At 40.4% G+C, this 27557-nt stretch overlaps 1 protein-coding gene across 4 annotated transcripts in view; it reads right to left on the bottom strand.

Annotated features, from left to right (window-relative positions):
• ZBTB20 (zinc finger and BTB domain containing 20) overlaps nucleotides 1-27557 on the bottom strand; it is a 476227-nt gene that overhangs the window by 335174 nt on the left and 113496 nt on the right. For 3 of the 4 annotated variants that reach the window (XM_041410847.1, XM_041410848.1, XM_041410849.1), the window contains one exon: nucleotides 19395-19516. The exons of the other annotated variant lie outside the window; for it this stretch is intronic. The gene's annotated coding sequence lies outside the window, so the exon portion shown is untranslated. The remainder of the gene's footprint in view (nucleotides 1-19394; nucleotides 19517-27557) is intronic. 4 annotated transcript variants of the gene reach the window in all.

The raw sequence follows: 27557 nt of genomic DNA, 5'->3' as shown, positions 1-27557 counted from the left end.
TGCATTGTTTTCTAAAGGGACCTTCAGTTGGGTGAAGAAAGGCGTAACAAGAACCAAAGTCTGGAACGTGAAGCCAAGAATGAAAGAAAGAAAAGTCAAACTGAAACAGAAAAAAATCTCACATTTTTACACAGCAAGGGAATTGACCAGTGGAACAAAACCATCAATGGAAGGGAGGAGCTTTAACCTCCTGATGGGTTCAAGATGGAGAGAATCTGTTTGTGCAAAACTGGGTTCAAAACACGAATGACCTTTCTGACCTCAAACCATACAAAGAAAAATTTCTGACATTATGTTTTATGTGACCTTCAGAGTCAAAAAGAACATTCTTCCGAGAGACCATAACCAGCAGTCCTCCCACAAAAGACGAGTCCAGCACAGAGAAAAGGTTTCACTGCTTCTGAAGATTGCTGAGAAGAATTCTGAAGTCTGGAGACAGCCCGGAAAGACATTGCTCATATCCTCTGAAAAATATGTGTTGCTTTGTTTGTTAGTTGAGTGACTGCTTTTTACCAGAATACAGCGCAGTGGAGGGCCATCACTGAGAGCTCACATTCAAGCAACTCCCAGAGCTGGAATGTTTGGAGTCCTCTCTAGGTCTGCTTCTGGAGTCAACTTCACCTTTTGCTGTAAGCCAAGTCAGGTCTACTATCCACACAGCATGTTTAAAAAAACTCATAGCATCACAGAACCTAATTGGAAGGGACCTTAAAGACCATGTAGTTCCAACACCCTGCCATGGGCAGAGACACCTTCCACTAGAGCAGGCTGCTTCAAGCCCCAGCCAGCCTGGCCATGACCACTTCCAGGGATGGGCATCTGTGATTTTATGATTTTTTTTCAGCTGCAGCAGTATTTTTACACCATATGTGAACTTCCAGTAGCATGGGTGGTAGGAAATATAGTAGAGAATAAAACATAATGGTTTTTCCTGACAGCCTGTTCCAGTGCCTCACCACCCTCATAGAAGAGTTTTTTTCCCTATATCTAATATAAAACTGCCCTCTTTCAGTTTAAAGCCATTATCCTATGCCCCCACTTGTTCCCATAGGGTTGTTTTTCCAGTTATGACTCCTGGAATTCACAGATCCAGGAATTTGCTTCAAGCTTCACAGTCAAGCATACATGAGATGACTGAAACCATTATGCTTTATCTTCTACTATATTTCCCACAACCCATGCTACTGAAATTTCACATATCGCCTAAGAATACTGCTACAGCTAAAAAAAAGGCATTAATGACATCTTTTTTATGGCAGCAGATACCTAATTTTCAAGTCCTACCTGAAAGCTAGAGCTGAAGAAACAAACAACATCCTGCCCTTAAACATCCTGCTGGGCACAGCGTTAGAGCTGGCTTCAAGGGAACAGCACAACCTATTGAATCAATCCCAAGGGTCCCTCCAGTTATTCCTAGTGATTCTCTTCCAAGAAGAGAGACTGAGAACTGACCAGCAACTCTAAATACATCACACCCCAAGATGGCACAGCTGCAGGCACTCAAAGAGATGTTTTTCATTCCTAACTCTAGATTTCAGTTTTCCTTCTACCTGCTGTAAATGGTTCAGCTTATAAATGCAATCATTTTTTTGATGTCACTAAAACTATGTTTTAGTTACAGTTACAAGCAAATGTCACTCATCTACACACTCTACCTACTGCCTGAAAACAATATGATTTAAGGAGTATGTCAGCAGTAAGAAAAGACTCTTCCCACTGGATTAAAAATGTGCATTTTAAGAAAGGAAACACTTTTAGAAAGAAGGAGAGGGAGTCTTCTGTTTCTGTAGTTTATTTTTCTGCTTAATGAAACAAGGTTTCCAGCTTCTACAATAGCAGCTGCAAAGGCACTTCATTAATCTCCTGAGTGCACTGCCTCTCCCTTCATACCTGTAGCTGCCCTGCTCAAGACTCCTGAAAATTATCTGTTGGCATCGCTTCAACATTCTTATGAAATAAAAAAAAAAAGTTTAAAAAAAGTATAGAACTATGTCAATTCTACAACTTTCAGAAAGAAGACCAACAAGTTCATTGTCTGTACTTCTCCCATTTTTTGAACACATCCAGCAGCACTGAACTCCAACTTGCTCCCAGCTGAGAATAAATCAAAAGACCGTCTGCAGAGATCTACTCAAGTAAATGACAAATAGGGGAAGAAGTCATTACTGCAATCGCAACACAGACTGCATCAAATGCCAGATGCTTGTTCAGGCCAAAGCCTTCAGGGATGACTGAAAAAACACACAAGAATTTTCAGAAGAGCTCAAGTATGCTAGGAAAACAAATGGCATGGGAGGCAAAGACTGCTCATGTCTCCTAACATCATCCAGATGACCTGAAAACCCCACGTGATGAGATTTGGCCCAAGGATTTAGACAAACTCAAGTTCTCCCACTTTGTTCTGGAGTACTTAACTTGACACACCTACTAAAAATGGATGGATATGCTCACATTAATGCCCTCTATTTTTAGAGGAAACAGCATCAGTGAGCCCCAGACCAGGGTTTCTTGGTTTAGAAACTAAATATTAATTATGCAAGGGCTTTACAGGGTTCTCAGATCTGTAATGGCAAAGCTACTATAGAGGAAATAAAAAGCTGGCGACAGGGCAGTACTCACAGGTCTGATTACTAATTACATTTGCTTCCTTATACTTGCACCTGCCGCAATTACGATAAAGGGTGGAGTTTCAAGTAGAGTTGATAGAAAATTTTATAACAAAATTGCCTCCAGAACACTGGAAGACACCATACGTTTTACAGTGCAATATTTGCTAAAAACACAAAGGCCTTTTGTGTCATCCATGTCATGGCTAGCACATAGCTCAATGATTTCCCCCACAGATGATCAAAATGGTCTATATTGTGCGAAATTTAGCTGACTCCAAATATAGAACTCTGTAGCAGATTGGAGTGGAAAAAAATCTTTGCTTACAATTCCTTTCATATATGGATTATAAAAAATAAAATCATTATCCCACCAAGTGAAAATTCTGGCTTGTGTTCCACTCAAGGTTTGGAGAACGAAAGGGAAATTAATATGTATGCTTGTGTCTATTCATGCAGTTACATTTTAACTCTACAGTATAATCTCTTCTTCTTCACAATATCACAATATTTTTCCTAACTGATCTCCAAGCTCAAACTTCACTTCTACATAAACCACGACATACTGTTTTCCACATGCACACACTGTACACAGTAATAAGAAAATCAAACAAAAACTACAGAAGTGGCCAAAATGAAGGTAAGAGTGAAGGCTTATTTGCTGTTGTTTTTTTCCCCATCAATAGCGTGACTTCCATAATGAAGTCCCTTCCTTCACTAAAAAAACTGTTCTTCATTTCAGCATCCATTCTAACAATAAAATACTGGAAAAGTGCTTGATCATACTTATTAATGCAATAAAACAATAAACACCATTCTGGCACCAGGAGAACAAGCTAGTTAAGCCCATTGCTTTATTTTTTAATTTGCAGGAAACTCGCCTCTCCCACCACCTACCTCACCCCTCCAAGAAAAAAATAAAGGTAAAGTAAATAAGACCTTAGAGAATGGGCAGTTGAACAGAGGACTAAAATACCCCATGCATGAGGCAGAAGTCTGTAATATTATCTAGAACGACAGCCCAGCCATTGTTAGTGCTGCCAAAGCACTGCGTGTTCGCTGTATCACCCCAGGTCCCTGGAGAATAATAAACCAAGCAGATTAGACAGAGATGGATGTCTCTGCACCACTTCCACCTCCACCGACCACGGCGCTGCTCCGCACTCCAGAGCACAGGCGGGCAGGTAAACCCAGGGAATGGGCACTCCGCGTTGGCTGGGACGGGGGGCCGGGAGCTCCTGCCAAAAACCAGGGCCTGTTAATTATTAAACAGTTGGTATTGCTACAGGCCTGGCACTGCAATAGAGCAATCTCTGTTTCAGCAAGAATAAGCCTGATTACAAGAGCGCAGGAGCCAAATCATGTTTACCATAATCGGCGAGAAACTCAGTGCCCCCAACAGGCACTTACTGCAGCGTCTGTCTGTCCATCCGTCCTCTGGCTGCCTCCCTGGGGCAGGGGAAGGAAGAGATGGCAGTCCTCATGTGGGACAGGGAAGTCTTTGACAGAATGGTCCTCAAAACTGTGGGGTACTCCCTGTACTGGCACTGGCCAATCCATTTTTACAAGCCCATACATAGCCTCAACTCACCACCTCAAGCACCTGATGTCACCCATGGCTAAAAAAGAACCTTCCATCTCTGCACAGGGCAGGAGTCAACAATGATCTTGTGCATGCAGTCCACTTCACCTCCCAGCAAGGATAGTGTGCCACAGAGAAAGCACTGGAACACGTTCCCAGGGAAGTTGTGGATTGCCCAACTCTGTCAGGGTTCAAAGTCAGGTTGGATAAAGCCTTGAGCAGCCTGGTCTAATGGGAGGTGTCCCTGCCCATGGCATGTGAGGGGCTGGGACCAGACAATCTTTAAGGTCCATTCCAACCCCTTACTATTCTATGATTCTGTGACTTCACCAGTGTAACTCCTATGATTCAACGAAAAGCAACACTGACAAATGATTTGGTATTAAAAGTTTTCTTCAATTGTGCTGGAAATGATCCCAGTACACAAGAAAAATCTGGAACACCCCCCTACACACACATGAATTTCGACTGATCCAATTTAAAAAATTTATTTACAGGAATGCACAAAGATTCAGTCACACTTTATAACAGAAATTGTGAAATATGGAATCTGCTGAGTAAATGTAATTATCAAGAGCCATGAATAAATAATACTGGGTCAACCCTCAACAATCTATTGCAATCATAACAAAGGCAGATCAGACCATGTTGGTGATATGAAACCTTCAGTTTTAGCTTGCTTGTTTAAATGTACCTCATTTAGGTAGCCACAAGAGGCTAATTGCATCCGACAGCTGCTTCTCAGTCTGCATAAAACAAGCTCAATGATCATTTACTTCCTAATGAACAGGTATTTCTCCAGTTTTGGTGAGGTTCAGTGCAAGGGTGGGCAGCTGTAGTCACGTAGTCAGTTGAATCCCACCACCGGTTTGCTATGCTACACTGAGACCTGGTGGAAAGTGACTTTTCTCACATCCTCCCTTCATGAAATGGGAAAAATGAAAAGCAATGCATGCAAAAACTAACAACTTACTCTTTAATATTGATGAGGAGCTTAGCACTACTGACATGGTACGTGTGCTTAGAGACACAAAGTTTGATTTTATTCTGCATCACTACAACAGACCCTGCCTGGTCTCATCAAAAGAGGGACAGCAAATGCAAAAGCATGTGAAAATGAAGATTTAATTTTAAGTTGAGGTCACTCCCAAATTAGGACAGCCAGGAGCATGGAAAAGCAGGATCCTTCAATGAACTCATTATGGTCTCACCATGAGGAGAACCCTGAGCATCATGAGGGATCCCATATCCAGGGAAAACTGAAGCCTGCCATAGCTTCTGGGCAGCACAGGAAAGCGTTACTCAGACAGGTGGTTAGAAGCACAAGCCACCACCTGCTCCTGGATCTCCTGTCGCTGTTTTCTCCAGCTGACTCTGGCCCTGGCTGCTTTCAGCTGGCCAACACAGCTGCCCCGTGCTGCTGGAGGAGATGGCTGCAGGCTGCTCACAGGAGAGGCAGCTGCGCACCCCCTCCCATCCCCGGAGAGAGGGACCGGGCTGGGGCTTCTATTTAGATGCTCTAGCTTCATCAAAAACCCTTGGCTGCAGCACACACGATCGGCACGAGCCATGATCTAAGCTGCAAAGGGCAAAACCATGAGAGTCTGAAGCAGAGCCTCCAAGGTCACCAGGAGCGATGGCTGTGCAGGACCCCGAGGTGCAGGGAAGGGTGGGCAGAGCGCGCTCAGCCCCGGGACCTACCCTACGGATGTGTACAGCAGACTTCAGTCCCCAGAGCTGCCAATTTGGCACCAACACATAATTTGTACTAAATAACCTTTCAAGAATTCAAACACAAATAATGTAATAATAGCAATTAGACCCTTTACTAAGCATAGCTGTATGAGACCTGCAGTCCAGTCATTTCACAGAAGGTAAAAAGCACTTGACAAAGGAATCTGCACCTTCACAGGCACTAGAGGTGTGCAGGTATACGTAATAATTGCATTCCTTGTGTATTAATGTTTGCATATAAGAAACGCATGCTGAGCTAGCATAACACCTCCTTCCTCAAATAATAACTAAGTTCCATACTGTGCCTGAAGTGCTCTTTATATAGTACACAGAAATGGGTTATGTAAAGATTAGAGCTGTGAGAGTTGTTCAAAACATAACTAAAAATCTAGCAACAAAATCCAATTCTAACCTGAGTTTCCCCAACAAAAAACTCAGGCCAGTTTTACAGAGAGATCTGTGAATTTTTTGATAGTTTTGACACTGAAACCATACCAATCTTATGGCAATTAAGAGAAAGGAGAAGGAAAATAAGAAAAGGATAAAATGGCATGGAAAGAGGCTGGAAAATTAAAAAAAAAAACAAAAGAGGAGCAGCAAGGTTTTTTTCCCTTCTTCCCATGCTACTGCTCTTCTTTCCCATGGTTAAAAGGGGAAAAACAGCCCCCATCTTTCAGTGAGTGAGTCTTGTTATAGTGCAGCCGTGGCGCAATGTGCAGAGCTCAGGGTGTTCAGATGCTTTTGTATGTACATGCACCGTTACTAGGAGATTACTAGATTTGGTACCAGGATAATATTCCACCATTGTGTGATGTTTTCCCATCTGATGTTGCCTTTTCCCCAGTTTAAAAAAAGAGAAACTAATAAAAAAGAAAATTAAAAAAGATACAATAATTGTTACTGCACACTCTAATGAATTATTGTGTTCAAGGTTCCTACAAAAAAAGTAATATTATACTCGGCTTATGTTTTAATTGATTTATTAATATTTTATCACAGGAATGTAATTTAAGCTCCTCATGATTTAGATCTCATAAACCTTTAGCATTTTGCAAATTCAAATTCCAATTTAAAGCCAGGGCGAGCAATTAACTTTTCTATCATCTTGTCAGGGGAGAAGGTTCGTGTTTAATTTGAGACAAAGTGACAGAAATATATATACACTGTATGTATTACCCCAATTTAATTTATGAGTCAGCACCATCCACCTTCCAAATGTAGATTTAATGGCAGGGGAGGAGGGAGTGGGGGGAAGACCCCCTGCTATTGTGTCACTTGCTGCAATATCTGCCCCAAATCCACTATGAAATACTGCCCCTGGCTTACTGAGATACAGGGCTAGATTGATTACAGCTCTATTTTCAACCCTTTTGTTTTAATTTCCATTCACTCATCACTTTCTCATATAGAGTATGTTCTCTCAAATGCCAATTAGCATTTCCCAGCCGGCAATGGGCAGTTGAAGCCAGAGCAGGCACTCCCATTGCCTGTCCCAACTGCGCTGCTTCCTGCCACCAACAGCCCCCTAAAAGGCAGATAGCAAAGCTCCCTTCCCATAGGATTGACACAAGTTAATACCTGTGGGGCCAAACCCCGTAGTCCTCCCTGCTGCATCAGTCACAATGAAGTCTGTGTGGTTCTCATTTGATTAAGGCGCAAACAGAATAAAAAGTGGTGCTACTGAACTATCCGGGTTATTATTTCCCACTCCAAAGGACATTCCAACCTCTTTATGAGTAATGAAGGAAACCAACAGTCTAAATTTGCATGGGCAAAGACCTGCATGAACAAAACAGTCGGTTAGCATTTGCGTGTGCTGTTTTAATAAAGTAAGGGAAGGGCTATTCTATGGATACCTGCCAGGGACTTCCCAGATCTGCTGTCCCCACAACACAGCACAGGAGTCAGCTCAGGAGCTGGAAAGGTGACTGAAACCATGGCCCACATATCACCTATTGGTCTTTGCTGTGTCCCTAAATACTTAGCTGCTCTTCAGCTTTCCAAGGGAGGAGAGGCTTTACTGACATGTGAGAATTTTGCCCGTTACTGTCAGCAAGCCTGACAGTCCTGTTGTATCAGAGGGAATCGTTTCAGAAAGGAATCAGGGGCTCATTTCCAACACTTCTATACACAACCAAGCTGAATCTCAATAATTACAAAATTTATATGATTTTATGCTGCAGAGTCATGCCCAGACAGTCCAAGACATTGGAATAATCAGGTCTCATTCTAATTTACAGAGCTGTCACACACACTGTATGTGCAGATTCAGCTCTACATCCAATCCCGAGTAAGTACAGTTTTAAGTTTCAGTGTTCAACAAGCATGTCAGATGGAGCCAAGCCAGAAACATTGCTCCACCTCATGAAATGAAAATTTTGGCCCTCATCTTCAAAACATTTGAAAACCAAAACTTCTTCAAAGTAAACAAAAAAATCTTCACCAGTTTAAGTAATTTTTTAATAAAATGTTTTGTTCCACTTATTCCAGCCCACTTCTCTGGAATTCTTAGTCATCTTTAGTATTATTTTCTTTCCTCAGAAATAGAAAAAGAATGCTCTTTTATGGAAAAATCATGATTCCTTTAAGCAAGCAACCAAACAAACAAACAAACAAAAATTGCATCTGTATATAGATAAACAGATGAAAAAGTTCATCCAAAGCTCTTCTCCAGAACTTCCTATGCAGTCTTACAGCAGTTCATGGTAAAAATTTGCATAGCAGAAAATAGACTTGCTGTACATCCATTACACAAAATCCAAGTTGCAGATCTGATATCCAGCCATATTTAACTCTCAATAAAAGACAAGCTTGGAAATCTTGTTTCATGCCTGATTCATTTATGAAGCTTCACTCTAATTTAAAGCCTTATCAGTCTCTAAACTCAGGTAAAAAAAAGAGCTCTGCTATCATGCATATTTTTAGACAAATTATAACAGGGTCCTGCAATTTCCTTTGTTCTGTGGTGTCTGCACTGCTGTTAGACACCATCCCACACTGGCATCACTGCTGAGGTGCCCTAATACTTGTCTGAAAAATACTATTAACCGCACATCACAGGCATTTGAAGTGCATAAGAAAACCATAAACTTAATTACACTGGAGTACTAGTGTGATCTCACATGAAATTTGAGCTTCTGTTATTAAAAATAGGGAGATTGCATTTACTTATGCTTCTTACTGTAAACCAGTCAATTCTAAACTTTCAAGATTGTATAATCAGACAAAACAATACTGGGGGGGGAAGAGGCTGTCTGTGGAATTTACTAGCACAAACATTTCACATGTCAAGCAGCAAAAATATTTATTCTGCTAAAAAGAATATTCTTTGAATTACTATTGTATATGAAATAGCATAGCTAGTCAGACTGCACAGCATAAAGACTTGGACTAGAAAAATTTACAGAAAAAAGTGATTGCCTTACCCCATCCCCCAAATATCCCAACATGTTCTGCATTTCAATCAGCTTTTAAATTCTTAGATCTTCTCTTAATGCTCCATAGTCATTACATCTATTCATGACACTGGGAAAATTAGTCCCTTTTCCATGAGTCATTCACTCCTAGGTCAAGAAGAATTTTGGTTTTGTCACTACTCTTCTGTTATCCAAGATTTCCCTGTCTGAGCCTATGAAGTTTATCTATAAAAAACCCCAAAACAATGAGGAACCCCTCCACTTCTAAAACCACAGCCATGAAAAAAAAATGGTTTGTGCTTGAGCTAGGATCATGAATCCATGGCACTTAGCAACACCCAGATTTTAGAGACTGAGCTGAACGATGCTCCTTGGGATGAATCACATCCAAAGACACTGATATCCCTATGGGTACCCTTGCACTTGCAGGTCTCCATTTAGAGGCAGTGGTAATGGCAGGGGTGGAAGGGGGAGGAATTAAATAACCTACCCAATCGTTCCCTAACCCTCAGAGTAGCAGAAGAGCTGTGTTACACAATACCATTAAACCACCCCTTTGCTTGGAGAAAAGTAAAACCACCCCGCTTTGTTTCTCTTCCAGTGCCCACCAATGTTACTCCCACCAATGTTACTCCCACAATGTTACTCCCACCTCTTCAATCTCTAGGACTTTGATTAGGGAAGGTGTGTACAAAGCATAATACTTTCCAGGCAAATGCTTGCCAAGCATGCCTACCTCACAGAAATCCAGAAGTTTCCAGATGGTAACAAACTTTTCTAGGAGAAGAGTCTTAAATCTGTTCATGATACAAACCTGCCATGAGAACACACCAGCTGGACTCTGAAGACAAGGATGCTGAATCTTTCTTCTGAACATTACAATTTACATATTTAGATTAGAAGAAAAGTTTAATTTTTAGATGTTTTATCCGCAAAGATCTCTCCCAAGGGTAATGGCACTGGCAGGAGTGTTAAATCTTATATTGTGCATTGTCAGAGCTATGACACAGCAATGTTTGCAGTTCATGATGAATTACTTCAGACATACTCAACAGACTTTGACTTAGGCATAAAAAATCCTACGTTTTTTGAGAATTAGCGATGCCTAAGGTAGCACAAGAAAAAAAAAATTCAAATTAACCTGACTCACACCTGCTTCTTCCAGCACTCCAGTTGGACAGAAGCAGTGCAGCTTGTAACATGCAAGGTAAAATTAAAATTGTCTGTAGAGGAGTGCATTGCTGTAGCAGTATCCCACCTAGAACCAAGTTCCCCTGAGTTATACTCACTTGAAAAGGGAAGAAGAACCTTTAGGGTGTGCATAAACGGGGGAAGAAATAATTTTCTTCCAGTCTTCTTGAAAACTGGCATTCAAAAATGTTACCACATAGTCTTGCAAAACAGTATAGTTTTGACTCCTCTCCCCCCACTACCAAATTACAAAAAAACCAAAAGACAATCCAGAATGACACCTTAAGAGATTCAAAACAGAAGTAGCAGAATAACCTGAGAGGCAGGGCCACTCTTTGTGAAAGGGCACTCTTCAAAAAGTAGCTTCTGAAGCACACCTACACAATTCATACACTACTTTATTTAACGTTCCTTTTCATGTTTGCCCAGGTTCACGCCAAGGGTACTGCAACCGAAGGTGTTTCTACAGCAAACTTTCATGTCCGCTGCAATTTTCCCTTTCAAATTCAATACAGTAAAATGAAATGAAGCAAAATGAAACAATCTTTATATACCAGTTCAGCAAGCATCCCCTAGACCTCATTGTGTGGCATCTCTCATCAGCTCTCATTTACTCAGACAAGACAGAAAAGATTTGAAGTTCCTATTACATTTTCCCACCCTATTTCCCATTCTGTGTGCAATTTTTTTTCTTTCAAATAATACTGATTGTGTCAACTGGAGGGGGGGGGGGAAGAAAAAGAAAGGAAGAAAGAAAGAAACAAGCACTCTTTGTATTCTCTCTGAAGTAATAAAATATGGAGAAAAGAATCCACAAGAAAACAGATGAATTCCCAGTGCTTAGAAAACGGACCTAGCTACAGACAGACACATTCTACTTAGAACAGCATCTCCCACTAAACTGTCAAAGTGTCAGGAAGAGTTGTGTGCACTTTTGTCAGTGAATAAATGTGGAACATAGTGCATTTCCTACCAACTGAAAGCCAAAATCCTGGAAATTGCAATTTCATAGGGAAAGTAATGAAAAAAGAAAACAAAAAAGGGAAAAAAAAGGTCTTTCACAAACCAGCAAAGTGATGCATGACCAGGGTAGGCTGTAACTACTGGTATTGACTTTATTTTTTTTCTTTAAAGGAAATCAAACAGAATGTTTTAAAAGGCAGAAATAGTGAAGAGTTAAAAAAGTAAGTGAACTGGTAAGAGAAAGCAGAAATACTAGCTTGCTTTGCAACCCACCAAAATATGTCTGATTTTACAAGCAACTCAATTCAAGCATATTTTTTGCTTTAAGCACATGCATGCTCTCACCGTAATCTTGAGAATAAAAGCACCATTCCTTTTCTGCTATGTTCTGCCTCATTTACTAAACAATTTCCAGTGTTTGCAGTAAGTGAGGCAACTGGCCCTAAAGAAAACAGCCTCTTACTAAAAAAATCTTTATTCCACCACAGACCAGGTCCATCAGGTGTTCTACGAGAAGACTGGTTCCCATGTAAACTAGCATGCGATCCCAAAAAAACTGGAAAAGCACAGGGAAGTTGAATTAAAGTTGCTCTGTCAACTTAGTTCTAGTGTTCACAGGTGTGACTTTAGGTAAATGAAACATCATTTCACTCTTTTTTCCCCTCATGCATTCAATTCCCTGAATTTCCAAACAGCCAAGTGAAAAAGAGCATCTGCTACATACGAACATATTGGTGCTCTGTGGCCATCAACAGTGTGGTGAGCTGCAGGACCACCAGACAGACCTCTGCCTTTTGAGAGGCTTCATTAAGAACCTCATGATCGCAGTAGGTCCTTCTTATTTTCATGGAACAGCTATTGTCAGGGTGGCGAGATGCACAAGCATAGAGAGGAATTAAAAAAATACTTCCCTGCCACTAAGGTCCTTCAGTTGATTTCTTTCCAATCCATGAAGACACAAGGACTCTTAGATGTTATCAGATTACTTTAGCACAGGCAAAAACAAATGTTTTTTTCTAGTAGCAGATTTATAAACAGCTCACCCGAGGCAGACGCAGCTCTCCCAAAACTTACGTTTAAAGCCACTACAACTAATTAAAATTTGTTACATGTTAATAAAGCTTATACTCAAATGAGAGTGATTTCTGTGATGGTAACTGCAAGGCAGCAAAACCTGTGTCTAGTAAATGTAGATAAATGCATGAGAGCAGAAAGGAAAGTGCAAGGCAAGCTGGAACATCCAAAACGTGTAATCTTGACTTACACAAACACAACAGAAGCATGGGTTCAAGGGAAATTCCACCTAATAGGAGGAATGGTGACTGATTTAGCTGAACTCTTCCTACACATACACTATGTTCAGGCAGCTATGCTCATTCATTTTGCTGGAAGAAAGTGCCTGCATTATTCCAAAATCTTCTACATAATCCCACTGCCCTGGGGATTAAAATGCTGATAATAATAAGTGAGAAAGGGAAGATTTTTTCAAAGACTGGGGAGAGAACTGTGAAACAGGAACAGAGGGGCGGGGGGGGGGGGGGGTCTCAGCCAACAGGAATTTTGTCATCTCTAACAACCTCAGTCGCTTCCTCCTGAGAGAAAACACACATCATCCTCATCGCCACTGAATGAACTGAGTGCAAGAGTTATTTGTTAATTAGATGAAAAGCTGAAGCAACTTGATCCCACCAGAGAAATCCTATATGGCTTTCCTCATGGACCTAAAGGTCCTGCTTTATAGAAGATCCTGCCACCACAGCCATCCCTTTCACTGGGAGCACAAAGACAAATTTGCTACATTGTAAGGAGGAGAAAAACAAACCACCCACTATTCACCTGGCAGTGATCATAAGAGGCACTACCCTGACTGCACTCCTCAAAATGCACTGCTTCTGTAAATGTATACATTACAAACGTGCAGATCTGGAATTTACAGTCAACAAACAGCATTACAAACAACCACCAGAGAATGTATAAACATTTGTAGGAGCAAAAATACCCAGTCTGGCTGCACCACACACAGTGTTTATTTATCTTCCTTTAAGAAGATCAATGGGAGAAGACATTTGAAACAACTTTTTAAACAATGTGTCACTTTGTGTTAGTTTATGTCAGTGGGGCTTCTTCCAAGTACTGGTGTCACAGTAAGATATGGCTATGGTTAGATAGTTTTCTTGTTCCTTTACTCCAGTCATGGCAGCTAGGCATGAGAGAACAGAGAGAAGAAGGGCTGCTAGTCTGATTGAGTTACTGATTTAACATTTAGAATCTTTGCAGCCGAAGAGAAAATTGCTGTGTATTTGTAACCTGAATGCAGGTCAGTAACTTTAAAAGGTCAGGCTGAATGTTTAAAATCTTATTGTTATTAATTTTCCACCAGCTCCCAGTTGTGTGAATGCCAATGAGCAGACTCAGCTCCTACTGGGCTGAGTAGCAGTTAGCCTGCACCTCTGAACACCAGGTCCTCAAGAAAATGCAAAAAGATTTTGAAGCAATGACTTTCAGCCATACAAGCAATTGACTTCCCTGCTAACTCAAGGCACACTTCTTCAAGCACAGGAGGCACAGATTTCCTTCTTGGGGTTTCCTCATTTGTTGCTAACTTGTTAGCTTCATGTCAAGGCAACTGAGTTTTCTCCATCCACTTATTTCACTCTTTAGGAATACACAAACTATTTTGGTGCCATCTTGCACTAATTTACACAATATCACAATATTTTGCGATGATTCTTAATAATACAACTCCCCACAGTACACAGGACTTCTATAACCTCTTTAGTTCAGAGATATCAAAGTACTTTGCAAACAATACGCTTGCCTCACAAAGCACCTCCACTGCATTAGGTCTGTATCATTAACCATACTTTACCATCAAGATAAACTAATGCAGAGCAAGGTAATGCAATTTATCAGGGTTATAAAGACAGCAGTAGGATTACAAGCAGAATGTGAGTTTTGCCTTTCTAGTTCCCCAGTTTGTCAGAAGGACAGCTGAGATGGTGAAATTCAACAGAAGTTATGATTATGTCTCAGGTAGGTTTATATTTCTAAGATGCAAATACTACGGAGTGGAGTTTATGTTGCTGGCCTTCCAAGGGTCTTCTGATTCTACAGAAGCTTTAAGATACTATAGGGAAATACCCAGAGGAAAATGAAACCTTTTGAGTTTTCTTTTCTCAGGATTTGACTCCCACTTGAGAAGATGTCGATGCTCAGAAAGCAAAGCATGCAGAGTCTCAGGACACTGTGTCTGGCGTGTCCCCCTGTCACTTAAGTTATTTGTATCACATACTCCCCTCCTCCAGATCTAAGGCACTAGACTTGATGCTGGACAATTGATTTGTCTAGATTTCTAGCACCAGAAAGAATTTATAAGAACAGATGAACATCTGTGACCACATATTTGGTAGTAAACTTGTTTTAAGTGTCTTGTGGAGTAGTCACAAAGCCGAGAAGGAAATATTATTAATTTTCAGGCTCTGGTTTAAGCCACATATTAGTGATTCTTTGCTTTACTTCCTACCCTAAGTACACTTTAAAATTTGTCATGCCTCCCCATAAGTTAGTACCTTCAATGCTTAATTTTTCAAGGAAAATTTATCTTGCATTGCTGGTGTAGTAACCTTCTAGTACCGATGGCTTATATGAAACAGTCTTCTGTTTTAATGACTTCAAAAATATCTTAAGATTCTTTACCCAGAACTTTTATGAGCAAGTAGCTTTCTGCTCTGGGAATGTTATCCCCATTACTAACTGAAAAAAGTACTGCTTATGTATCCCACACCAATACTGAAACATAATCAAATAAGGAATCCTTGTTAGATATTAGACACTAAGCATAGTAAGAGAGACACTGAATCTTCTGTAATTGATGGGAGAACATAGCTTAGTGAAAACAAATCTTGTTTCACTGGAATCCAAAATTCTACTTTTTAATTTAGTGCTAAAGGGGAAGAAGAAACACAGCCTAACATACATTCCACTGATAAGGAACCCTATATTCCTGCAGCTTTTAAAGGCACTACACTGAAAGAAACACATTTTGTATGCGCATACAAGATCTTCAGCCATAATAACACATTAACAACTGCCATCCACGTCGCCTTATCACTATCCCACTTACCAGTGCTTAAAAGGTGACTCTGTTAGATTGACCAAACTCCCTTAATTTGTGATTTTTCTAGTTATGCACCCTGACCTATTAAATGGGCGCACCTTGCACCCTTGCCATTAAAAGACTCCCCTCCAATACATTTGCCCAAATCAGTGCACTCAAACTCCTACAGAAATTATCCAACAGCATGAGCTGACTTGGAAAAAAAGTCTGCCTTGCTGTGAAAGAAGAATTACCCCATGAGAACTATCCCCCTCACGGCTTTCGGGTTTTTTTAATTATTTACTTTTTAATGGAAGCAAAACCCCCTATCATCTCACCTTCTCCTCTTTTAATAAGGAATGACTGCCGTGACTACCCCCATCTAGAACCACCATTCACTGCCAGCACCTCTGCTCTCCTCGTGTGCTTAGAGAATAACTGATTAGCACTTTGCATAATTAACCTGATTAGCACTGTGCATAATCAAACTGATTAGCACTTTGCATAATTAAAAAGAAATAATAATAATAACAATAATAAGCAGTAGGTAATAGCAAAAGCTGCTAGTCCCAATGCCTGTTCGTTAGCTTTAGGATTAGTTTAGTGTGGCATATTTTATTTCTTAAAACTATTTCTTTAGAGTTGCACAAGCTTCTGAGAGGTACAGCTTCAAAAATTATCATTTATTATCAAGATCACTAGTGAAAAAAATTAGTTGTTCTATTACAACTTAGCTCTATTACATCTTAGGATTTCTTGTGCCTCCCACTGCTGAAGCTGAAGACATGAACAGGATAGATGCCTGATCTGATGCACCAGGGGTTTGGTTCCCATATCTGTCTACAGCACTGTTATTGGATTCATCATCACAAGATACAGAAGTCTCACATCTTTTAATGCATATATATGCCTGTAATGTACTTCAAGAGTAGGAAAGCTGTATTATTGTTATTGTTGAGATGGATAAGGTAGAAAGATGTGTATCCTCAGAAGGAGGAGGCACTGAATTCTCTCCTGCCCTGAACAATTATTCCAGACCACAGGAAGCATGGGAAGGAATATGGAATTCATCAGATCCCTGCCCCTAAGCCTACATGGTTCTTCCCCGATTTGAGTATCACTCATTTACATGTATTTTTTGCAACCTGATCAATAATGCAAGAGACAGAAGGTACTTTGTTTGCTAGCCTGTCCCATCTAAATCTCCCAATTAGGGTTTCAAGATTAATCACCACCTCCCAAAATCTGAAGAATGTGCATAACTACACTTACCTAGATTGCAAACTCTGTGTAAAAATCCATGTTAAATGCCTGCATCACTAACGACTCAGTTCTCCTGGACATTCAATACCAGACAGTGAACAAGAGGGGTGGCCCAAGTCAGCCAGTAAAACAACATTTTCTGCTTGCTAACATGGGCTCATCCCTCCTAGTCACCAATATATCCCACGTTACTCCTCAATTTAACCTCATCTCTCTCTAGCATCCTTATATTACAGCTCATATTTCCTTTGCATTCCTTACAATCCTCACCTTACATATTCTATTATGCCTTCAAGAGTACCTGAAATATTGACTGCCAGACCTGCTCCATGCCCTTACAATCACCCTGCCTCCATTTCCCACTGGGTAAGGAGACACTTTATGGCTTCTCTGCTGACTGCTAAGGCCAGGGTGGTTGGGACACTGGGCAGCTGGGGGTCAGCTTGTTCTGAGTGATCAGTCTGACTGCACTTTAGCTGTCCAGAAAGGAATGCAGTGCCCAGACTGCACACACTGCTCAGATGCAGCACACACCACGGACTTGGCCTAGAACTGTGGCAAAAATAGTCCCACTCTGTCCAAGCTTCCCTTGTAAGATCTCTCTCATAAAATAAGCCAATGAGAAACTGAGGGGTGGAAATGGCAATAAAAGATAATCTTATCATAATTAGCTGGAAATGAACTAGCCATGCAGAGAGGTCTCTCCATCACTCTAAGCTAAAGAACCCATATGAACAACGAAGGGTGCAGAGCTAGTTACTCACTTCACAAGTTGTTTAGTTTCAGTAAAAATGTGTTGCTGTAGAGATTTCTCAAGTCCAAATGTTCCTGGGGAAGGTAGTTCCAGTAATTCTGGGAAGGAAGCCAATCTGTTGGCTTTGTATGTAAATATTTAAACAACATTATTTTTATATACATATATTTTATACACTTATACATATATGTCTTTAGACTTCCAGACTTGCAAAACTGCAACAGAAAAAACAGGCAAGCTGACATACAACTATTGTCTCTGCCTGAAACCATGCTAACTGACCATCAGAAACAAAATACAACAAAGACTTGGAGACAATTGAGCCATATCACCTTTGTATACTGGTCCACTCAAACAGAAGTGCTGAAAGATCAGGAGTAGAAATTCAAAAGGTAGAGAGAGACAAGTCTCAAATTTCATCTCCTTAGAAGTGGCAAGAAAATAAGGTTCATGTATTTTAAATCTTTCAGAACCTAGATGGAAACAAGCATTCCACCCACAGGTGTGGAATCTCCAGTTGTGGATGACACAAAGCTTCACATTCTGAGCATTTTAGTGTTATGACACCTGACAGTAAAGCTGCAACTTCATGTTTAGTAAGGTCACTGCTGCTTCAGGCTTAAATCAGGTCCATACCTCAAAAGGGATAACTTGGCAGAAAACATCAATGAAAGAATGGAAATGCATCTGGCACTGAGCACTGGTGAATAAATAAAATGGGAGAAAAAATAAAGCCTTAAAATTGTTGAGGAGAGGGTTGACAAAATGGAGGAAGATGATTTAGTGAGAAAAGGTACCCAGTCAGGGCATACGATGAATAAATCAATCTATGAAAATGAAATTCACCACATGAATTCCACCTCCATCTACCCAGTAAGCAGTAAACACACCCTAGTACAAGGCACATGTGTGTAAATTCATAGCTACATGATTTAAAGAAATAAAACACTTCTGAGTACAGTACTTAAATGTTTGTACATATAGCACAGCCAGTGAGTTTTAAGAACACAGAAGTGCACACAGATAAAAAAGCACACAGAAAATAGGACCAAGAGGAGGACCAAGCCTTTTAGAAAATATTTTAATGGCTTTATAAAAAGCCTTCACCCAAAGTTTGAGGGGCTTTTGCAATCTTACATTTTCTATTGCAAAATACACCTGCTTTCTTCTCTTTTTTCCCCCTAAACTAAATATTTCTTCCATCTAATGACTCTCTTTATTAGACAGCATCTAATTTGCATACATTTACATACAATTTAACTGCTAGCTTGTGAGAACAAAGAAATGGCTCTGTATTGCACTGAAGGACAATACTCAGAAAGGAAGGTATAAAAACCAGCTAGCTCGGTGGCTGTATATTCCCTTTGTTTCAGAAATACTAGGAGTTTTAAACACACTACTTAAAGGGTGAAAAAGATTATTTCATCAAACAATGAAAAAAGATACAGTGCAGCTTCCTTTTAATGCATTCTCTCTCTGGCCTGGTTAATGGGATTTAAGGGTCCAATATTTCTTTGCTTTCTTCTGTTTCTTTTATTAGAACTGATGGATTTAATTCTGTCACATATTTTACTTCATATTTTATTCCTATAACAATCTATGCTGAAGTTCAGCTCCAATGCTAATTCAATACTATCTTCCTTTCCTTGCAGTCAGCCTGGAATACAACTGAACGATCTCTGATGGGCATGAAGTGCTCTGCTCTCAATGCCCAGTGCTAATGGATTTTAGAGAGAGTCTGCCAGAGCTTTACCTCATGGCAACAAGTCTAGAGATAATGAAAACTTACCATGTAGCTGACTGGGAATCAACAGGAAGGGAAGCAGGGCTGAGCTCCGCTTGTGAGAACAGGGAGGGACTGTGGTCAGAGTAAATGCAGGATGTAAAGGATGCGTCAAGACCTCTAGTTCCCTGAGGAGAGAGCGGTGGGGAAAAAAAGAGGAGAAAATTATCCTTTAAGGCCTTGCACGAAGGAAAACCCTTTAGAAACAGTTGTCAGGAACTCCAGCACATGCGCTACCAAAATCATTATAGAATCAGCAAGTGTTTTTCTCCAAAGGCTCTGGAGTTGGGGTACCAATTGCTCAGGACAGCTACAGATCTAATCCATGTAGACTTCACATAAAAACCTTGCAGAAAAAAACCACAACATTTCAGGCTGCATGCTGCAGATGCCTACATGCTCTCATATGTGCAAAACATAGGGATACAGAGCAGTTTTCCCATTTGTCCCGCCTGCACAGCAGAGCTGCTAGCTTCACTTCTGAACTCTCCTCCTCCCAGCATCAAACTCAATGACTTGTGCTCAGTGGGGCGGAAAAATTAAAGTATCACCGTTCAGTGGTGTAGGGATGGGTGAAAGATGACCTAGTCACTCTGCTGGCATGTTCTAAGGGCCTGTCCTAGAGAACTTACAAGAGAACATTAGAGATTTATACAGTTACAAGAGAAACCTCTTCTGGTGTAAACAGACCTATTGCAATGGAATGGAATAGGACTATTCTTCGTAAAAACCACCAGGCCAAGTGAGCCTGCACACAAAGCAGGTGTAGAATTCAGGACGCAGCATTCATCTGCTCCATGTGGTCTGGGGAACACTGGCTTTCTATGATCAGCACAAGGCCAAGTGTTAATTCCATGGGAATTCTCACTCCAGCATGAGGGGCACAGTAGCACTGTTACTGACCATACAGGAGCCACAGCACAAGCTGTACACACAAGAAACTGGTGCTGATACTGCCCTAGTATGACTCACTGGCACTCAAAACACATTGTGGATTATTTTCAGATGCAAATTTTAATTTAAAGCTGGCTGAAATGTTAATGACATTTTAGCTGTTTTTCAAAGGGGAAAATTCCCTAATGCTTACAAAAAAAATTTTTTCCCCCCCTCTGCCTGATCTGCTTCTAGTGACATACAGCAACCAAACCTCATAAAAGAAATTAATCAAGCCTTCATATCATTTTCCCTTTTCAAGGGTGGAAAGGTTGAAGTGTGTGATCTTCAGCGTTTCTGATGTATACCAAAATGATGCATTAGAAAACAGTGGAGGAAGGAAATTCCAAAGCCACAGTTCTCCTGATTATCATATCCTATGCTCACAGCTATATCTTGCCGAAAGCACTCGGTTATCATTTCCAGAACCTTACAAGCATGGCTGTGTTATGATGTAAGCTGATTTTAACTGGAGCTGTCACAATCCCAACCTGCCCTCACCTCCTTCCTCTCCTTGTCACATGTCCCCCAAGTCCACCCTAGAGCCAGGACTGGGTAAGTGCCTGGTTCAGGGAGCTTTCAGCTGAATGAAGGCTTCTTTTCCATGTGTTTTTAGCCACATCAAACCCTCATTGCAGCTCAAGATCCAGGCAGAAAACTTGGGGGTTAGGGAGGCAGCAGAACTGTTCAAGTGGAGTAACAGCAACACAGCAGCATCAACACTGATTAGTTTAAGCTGCTGTAGACCTACACCTTGTGATGTCTAGGGCTGCTTTGGTACAACACGGGAGAAATACTCTTATCACACAGCTGGAAGCCAAACCAACCACAGCTTTATACGTAAAAAAGACCCCACCTCACACTATCCACACAGACCATACAGAACAGATGCAGACTGCCTCTGATGAAAATAGCTTGAGATAATGGTGCACTGCTACAATCTGCACCAAGGGCATTTTCCAAGTGGCAGGCTGAATTAGCCTCAAGTGACATGCATTACAGAGTAACACTTCCCTGAGGCAATAAGGCAAGGTCCCACGCTGAAATGGAAAGAAGTGAGCATTCTTGCCAAAGGCAAATGACAAAGCATGTAATTAAGAACCACTGTTACCAGAAGATGGTGAAGCTCCTGAAAAATCTTTCAAGGACTTCAGAAAATACACCTGGAGATACAGAGCAGGAATTTTCCTTTACATTTCTACAGTAACCATACCACACATCTCTTTTGCTGCTTTCCAAGGAAGAAACATCAATTGTGTCTGACTGGAAACTAACTTTGTAACCCCCAGTAGTTCTACAGCCACTCTGTCCAAACAGCTGTGCAGGATGGGTATCTGGATTTCAGCTGAATACAGAAGACACTGAAGTTCCCCTTCCTTTTGCTTCCCTGCTCCAGGGAATTGGAATATTTTACATCCTACAAGAGAGATCCTTTGGTGGTAGCTCACCTGACACCACCACCCACAATACCTTCAGGAGAAGGAGTCACTAAGGAAGAGCTTCACAAGCCAGTCAGCACCCACAGAGGATTCAGTATCTTTGGAAATTAAAGTAACTGAGGAAAAGAACCAGTGCAGACACCTGATCTTCACCTGTTTACATCAGCTCAACAACCAACACCCACCCTTTCAGTACTGCAGTTAGAATTTGTATTGCCAAGTTACAACCAGGCCTCAAGGGCAGGACACCAGACCAGGCATAGGAACTGGTGACTTTTGTTCAACAATAACAAAACAATGCTTTCCAGCATATGTGACTCTGAAGCAACGGCATCCACACAACTACTATTTTTCATTCCAGCCTTCTCCACACTCTCAAGATGGTTATAGCTATTTTATCAACCATGGGCAGCTGTATGGGTTGTTACACAAACCTATACATGTTCAAGTTATGCAACCCCTAGACAAGAGGCTGGGCTGGTTTCCCCAGCAGAAGATTCCTGTTTTCCTTCAACTGCCCTTAAGGTACAGTTACCAGTACAACCCATTTGTGTATATATTCTTCCTGTGGTGTCACTGAATATGTCTCTCTGCAAAATAATTGTCCATTGGAAAGCATGCATACTTAAACATCCACGTGATGACATATATGTGCAGACACACATATAAAATAACCTTGGCCAATACCTGTTTGATTGAATTAATTTTACTCTTTCCACATTACAACAGGTGCCCACATCAGTTTTGACTGTCTTTAAAACAATGACAGGAATCTAAAATTTTTAATTATGCCAACATTTGAATACGTTCAATTCAAGTGCTCTTGATCAACTGAGAAGTGTATTACCACAACACCAGCCTCAAATTTTATCTTCTTTTTAACAATTCTTCTTGGAGCTTAAAGTTGGTTAAGCAAATAATTCATCAGATTTTTCCTTTCTCTTTCTTTTGTTGTTATGTACTCTACTGAAGCTGCAAGATGAAAATGTAAAAGCTGGTTTAAGCAGAAGAATAATTCAGTGGAAGTCCTATTGCACCAAATTAAGAATTGGCACTAATTAAGTTCCACTTTTTGTACACATGGGTGGGATTATCCAAAGGAACAAGGGTGTGACTCTCTTTCCATTTAAATTATGGCAAAGAAGTCTAAGCTGAATCCATCAGCAGCATATTCAGACCAGTTCTGAGCATTTTTTAAAATCCTCCCTGTTGCAACCTGCCCAGAAAGTGGGCATAAATAAATAAATAAACTTCCACCACCTTGTGTCCTGGAAGCAACATCCACAAGCTGCAGCTTGTGCAGCTCTGTGAAGTTAAGGGTGTTGTGAGTTTCTTTTTAAATACAACCAATATTTCTGAAGTTACTTCTTTCAAACATTCGCTTAGATTTGATAAATCACATTAAATACAATTTGCCTCAGCAGCATTTCAAAGCACGACGGCCAGAGCACGAGCAGGTCATTTTCACACGGAGCGTGCAATCTCCCCAGTTGTGCAGACAGCCTGGATTATGTATGCAGGCCCACACTCCCCGAGATAACAAAATTACCCGGCTCGCACTCCAAGCCAGTCAGAAACTGTGGAGTCGCAGACAGCAAAGTCAAGCCCGAGCCAATCACTCCTGCTAAGCAGCTGCTATCTCAGTTGCTTATTAGTTCACTGGCCACGACCAAAGGCTTCAGATGAGCTTACAGTATGCACGGAACAAAATTGTCTCTGCTTTCAAACACCACAGAAAAATAACCATGAATGAATACTATCAAAGGGTAGAGGTAGGAGAAAACCCTCTTGTTAAATTTACTCAAAACATTATTTTTTGAACACTGAGGAGAAAATCCTTACTCTTGAATACTGTATAATAACAGAACCATGCTGTTTGCTGGCAGAAAGCTAAGTTTCATTTCAACAGAAAAAAAAATTGTATTATAATTTTTCCTGATTTAGATGGGGTTTAGGTCAACCTTAGCTACATACAAATGAATGTTTTGTTCAAATTACAGGGTAATTTTAATTAGGACACCCTGCTAGACATCCTGTTGTTCTATTTAATGGACTTTCTCAATTATGAGAAGAAACACCTCCCCACCCGCCTGCGACTTAAAGTAAAAATTATGCTGAATAAATACACAAAGACAAAAATTATTATTCTGCATTAGGTCTTTTTATTTCTGTTAATCTTTATTTGGCAATTGCTGTATCAAAAGGGCAGAGTTCAGAATCCCACACCCATTAAACACCTGTTTAAAAACCACTTGAAGCACTGGAACCAGCCAAATATGTCCCAATTAAGCAGAAACGTTGGCACTGCTGTCTGGGGTAAGGAACACCCATTGCCATTTGCTCTCATTAGGTTAAATGGGTTTCTTGGGACATAGCTGAATTCCTGATTATGTGCATTGCAAATGGATGGAGAACACTAGAACAATAAAATTTAATTCAGCATAGCCTTCTGTCCAGTTGTCAAGCACGGAATTTTGGAAAAAGCAAAAACTGATGCTTTGGGAAGTGGATGAGAGTTATACGTTCTAAGTATGTATGAGACAGCTCATATTTCTTTTAAGAAACTGCCTGGTCAATGTAACAGGAAGAATTGGGTTGGGATTTCTTCTTGAAAATGCTCTCTGATTTAGAGCCCATTTCATTTTTGTTAGCATCTCCTCCTCTGTACTTTGCAGTAGCTTGATTCGCTTACACAGTTTTATTTGTTAGTTAGAAGCATAATGCAGTATCTTTTTATATCCACTTCAGTGTTAAATTGGTTGCCGATTTCTTAAGCTTGTATGTTTATGACGCAATGATGGAAGGCAAAGCCTGGACAATAAAAGATTTGTTTGTAGATCAGACACTGTACAGCAAGTTTCCAAGTATTTTTGTCAACTTAAATAAGTAAAGGCTTTTCTAGAGAGGCCGACTGCATGGCAAACAGAAGAATCTTGCCTGTCACTCATTTAACCTCTTGACCCCCGTCAAGGATGTGGACATGCCTGCCAGTAAGTGACAAGTCAAGTGGTCTTTTACCAAATACTCAAGAATACATTTCAGGGTAGTGCCACTAGACAGACCACTACCTAGACTGGTAGTGATTAAAAAGTATGTTTGAAATGGTTCTAATATCCATGCTCAATCCTCTATAATCCTGCTTCATTATCAATTTATTAACTTTCTTTGTCTGTCACCATCCTTTGCTAGTCACTAATATATCTTAGTTTGAAAAGCGCTGTACTCCATAGGCACAAAAAGGTAGCATGCTTCACACAAAACTGATCAGTTACCTGTATCCAGGTAAGAGATGTACAGTCTCTGAATGGATACCTTTAAATTAAATGTACAAAAAGCATGGTTCAGCACAATAAACACCACTTCATTTGCAACTCATTGTCAGGATGTTAGCGACTGAAAAGAAAATCTATATATTTTTTTCTTCACTTATATCAGATAGACTTCTTCAGAACATAAATCCTGCTGGTTCCCTACTACCTCTTGTACTTAGTACGGAATTCACAATTATTTAGTGCCTACATTTCTAAAGTAAACTTTAGTACATGGCAAAAAAAGCATTCTAGAAATAAAATATATCAGCTAGCACTTGCTGCTGACCTTAAACTATATTTATTTTCAAGACAACCATAAGAGTGGCAGATGCTTTCTTGTTCTGGCTGACTACAAATGGCACTAAGAAATCCTAAGATAGACACCTGCATACTTACTCTTTGCTTGTTTCCCCTCCACACCCCCGAGTATTTTTGTGTACAAACAACATTTTCTAATTTGCTATTGCTATTTATTTAGGTATTCATGGGTGCTATGTTCATTGTAGTGTCAAGAACAACTTCCTTCCATAATCCTACTGATCTCACCAAAGGATGTTAGGTACTCAAAACAACTGAAAAAGATAAAATATTCCATATTTACTCTCCATTATGTAATGCACAAAAAGTGGCACTTATAGTGAAAACGTTTTAAAATAGTATCTCTAAAAACTGAGAGCCACAGTCCTTGTCTGTTTCTTAACTTAAGCCTTAGTAGCTTCCCCTCTTAGACCTGGTGGCTGACATTTCATTCAGTAGATGGTATCTGCAGCTGCAACACTTCCTGACTACAAAGAGTAGCAAAAGCTATCATTACAAATGGATGCTTTTACTGGTAGACATTTTGAGATTAACCAAAAGCGAAAGACAGAGTGTAGACTGGAAGAAAACAAAATAAGTCCACAAACAAACAAAACACTACAAATCACAACAGGACAAGAGAGAAATCAAGCAGTGACATTATCTCACTGGATTAGTAAAAACAATTCTGTCTTGATTGGAATTCCATTTTTCTTTTTTCCTTTGTAGTTCCATCAGACAACTATTAAAATGTATAGTTGCACCACTTTCACAATTACACGTTGTACAAGGTAGTTTATCAGGGTATCTAAGCACACAATGCAAATTAAAAGGTAAAACCAGGAGTATTTTGTACTGTAAAAACAAATAAATAATGGGAAACATCTCCTGTATACTGCAAAAATCCCAAACCAAATTAATTCTATATGATTAAACTGGCATTTAACTTCCACTGAATTGAAATTGTATTTTGAGCCCCAGAGAAGTTGCCTTCAGTAATACCTTTCAAATGCCTGAGCTCAACAAACCACAGAGAGCTGTGGATTAACACATGTGCAGGAGCAGAGATGGAATATTCCACGGGAAGAGAGACTTTGCCTACATCCCAAATATCTACAGACAAACCAAAACCTTTCACAATGTGATATAAATGCAAGACATAGATTAAAAGAAGAGAATGAAAGAAAGAAAGCTTCAGAACCTGGAACACTTTGTGGAACTGACTTTTAATTGCCCAAAATAGTAATTTTTAAAGCTATTGCAGGAGCAATCAAGTCCCATACATCAGCTGAGGACAAAACCCTCTCAACCCTAGAAATTAGTGGTAATACCCAAAAAAAAAAGTGTGGGGAGAGAGAGAGCAAAAGAGACGTGGGGCTAATAGCAAATATGAAAACAGCTAGAATTAAAAATCCAGACACATCCTTTATCTCTGGGGCATGGAGGGACAAAATAAAAGGGAGGCACATAAACTATATGCACAAACTAAGGGGAAGTCAATGGAGGGATATATTAAAAAAATTAACGTTGCAATATGCCATCTTATAATATTACATTGAAAACCACACCACTGTGTGTTGTTAATGTATCTGGCCAAGTGCACTACTGTGTTTAATTTGAACTTTGATTACAATAACTCACAGGATACAGAGATGTAACCAAGTGACTCACAGACTCTTCTGAAATCTTAGCACATTAAAAGTTTGACTGGAGTAGGAAACAGTAACCAAAATCTATGTACACAACACCAGAGGAAGGGAGCAGAAGCATTGAAAAGAACATCCCAGGACTCCTTGGTCATTTGTTACACATGAAGAACAGTAACTTGGCTGTGCCAGCAGTGAGACTGTTAGAGCAGCAGATAAATTTGGTGCTGCCTGCATCTGACGCAGCAAACCATGGGCTGCCCAATTTTCTAAGGAGGGCACAGACGCTCTGCACACCTGAGCACGATTAAGTCTTACTGCTTATGAAGAAGAGAGTCGGTGTTGGCAGTGCTTGGCTTGAAGGGGAGGGAGGCAGTTGGAGGGGAAGCATAAACCTGTTTCTGCTCACTACCAACAACATTACTGCAGGCACCAGTAATGAGGCGGCTGGGCTAGAAGGGGAAAGGGATATAGGCGCTGGAGTGCTTTATTAGCTCCAAGACCAATGCTGGTTTTGGCACTACTTTCACTCTAGTGAGTTAC

Source organism: Onychostruthus taczanowskii, unplaced genomic scaffold (assembly GCF_017590055.1).
Source record: "Onychostruthus taczanowskii isolate IOZ18803 unplaced genomic scaffold, ASM1759005v1 scaffold34, whole genome shotgun sequence".
In the NCBI taxonomy this organism is placed as follows: Eukaryota; Metazoa; Chordata; class Aves; order Passeriformes; family Passeridae; genus Onychostruthus; species Onychostruthus taczanowskii.
The sequence above is the reverse complement of the archived record's forward strand: the minus strand, read 5'-3'. Positions and strand labels throughout refer to the sequence as shown.